The sequence below is a fragment of the Apteryx rowi genome, unplaced genomic scaffold, assembly GCF_003343035.1.
Source record: "Apteryx rowi isolate R43461 unplaced genomic scaffold, aptRow1 scaffold_587, whole genome shotgun sequence".
Lineage (NCBI taxonomy): Eukaryota > Metazoa > Chordata > Aves > Apterygiformes > Apterygidae > Apteryx > Apteryx rowi.
The window spans coordinates 284,289-285,759 of NW_020450857.1; the positions used below are offsets into that span (position 1 = coordinate 284,289).

The window sequence follows — 1,471 nt, forward strand, 5'->3', positions numbered from 1 at the left end:
TAGCAAAGCGAGGCGTTGGTCACAGAATTGCCGAGAACTGCGTTTCCTGAGCAGGAGATTCAAATGTCTTTGTAAAAGAGCAGAGCACGGAAATGATACCCAAGAAAAACTCCTTTACAGCTTCATCCCAAAAGGTACGGGTCTGAGCCCAGAGCAAATCGTCTAAGGACATTTTCCCGTATATGCAGCAGCGCTTCGCACCAAGGCAACCTCATGGCTTTAGTTCCACTTTTTTATTATTCAACGTTTTATACATAATAAATACAAACTTTTTACAGCCAATATAAAGAAAGCATTTGCACCTATGCTTTCAGTGTACTGACGCTGTACACGATGATACGTCGAATACATGCCCTGTATGAAGAAATCATAGTTAAAAAGGAGGCATATTTTTACAACTTTTCTTCTTTTTTTTTTTTAAATAAAATTAGCAGCTCTTACAGAAAATATTTTAAAATACAACTAAAGAGACTTTAAATAACACTCTTCTGAATTTTGAAAGTCCAGGTATGAAGGACACAGAAAAACTGGCCAAAGAAACTGAACATGAACGTTATGGCAACGCTTGCTTTTCTTCTGCAGTGTGAAGCTTTCAAAATTTTTGCAAACAGCTAAATCTTTTTAAAAACTTTTTTTTTTTTTTAAACTTAAGAACAAGTTTGATAAACACATAAAAAGACCTCAAACAGATCAACAGGACAAGAGGTGCAAAAGAATGAAAACTATGGAAAAGACTCTTCATTGGACAGTCACTGACTTCATAACTGATCAATGAGGTTTTTTTTCTTCAAACAGCCCCACTCTTGGTTAAAGATCCCACTGGGAAAGGAGATTGGCAAATGCTAATGTCGCAGAGACCCAGCTTGAGTCGGGATTTGCAAGTACGTGCAAAGTTTATGATAAAATCTGGTTAGATGATTTTGTAAATGCAGCCTCAAAAATAGCCCTTGTTAGTAAACTAAAGGTAGAAAATGTACTGGCTTAGGAAAAAAAAAAATTAAAAAAAAAAAGGTGAACACATAAGAGCGCATTCAATATAACCCATACAACGGCTTAGAAACCAACAAATTTGTGATGCTTTTTAATTGAAGCTTTGATCTGATGGATATTGCTATTCGGAGAATAATGCGGAGAATACTGACAGCACTGGAGTGCTGTCATGGATGGCTACGTGCTTTTTAGGAAAGACAGGCCAGGAAAGCGAGGTGGTGGAGTTGCTCTTTATGTGAGAGAGCAACTGGAATGTATTGAGCTCTGCCTWGGGGTGGATGAGGAGCGAGTCGAGAGCTTATGGGTAAGGATCAAAGGGCAGGCTAACAGAGGTGACACTGTTGTGGGTGTTTACTACAGGCCACCTGATCAGGATGAGGAAGTCGATGAGGCCTTCTACAGACAGCTGGAAGTAGCCTCACGATCCCAGGCCCTGGTTCTCATGGGGGACTTCAACCACCCCGATATCTGCTGGAAAGAC

At 39.7% G+C, this 1,471-nt stretch overlaps 1 protein-coding gene across 1 annotated transcript in view; it reads right to left on the minus strand.

Annotated features, from left to right (window-relative positions):
* Positions 1-229: 229 nt before the first annotated feature.
* Positions 230-1,471, minus strand: part of FCHSD2 (FCH and double SH3 domains 2) — a 156,629-nt gene continuing 155,387 nt past the window's right edge. The window contains exon 20 of the mRNA XM_026082655.1: positions 230-354. The gene's annotated coding sequence lies outside the window, so the exon portion shown is untranslated. The remainder of the gene's footprint in view (positions 355-1,471) is intronic.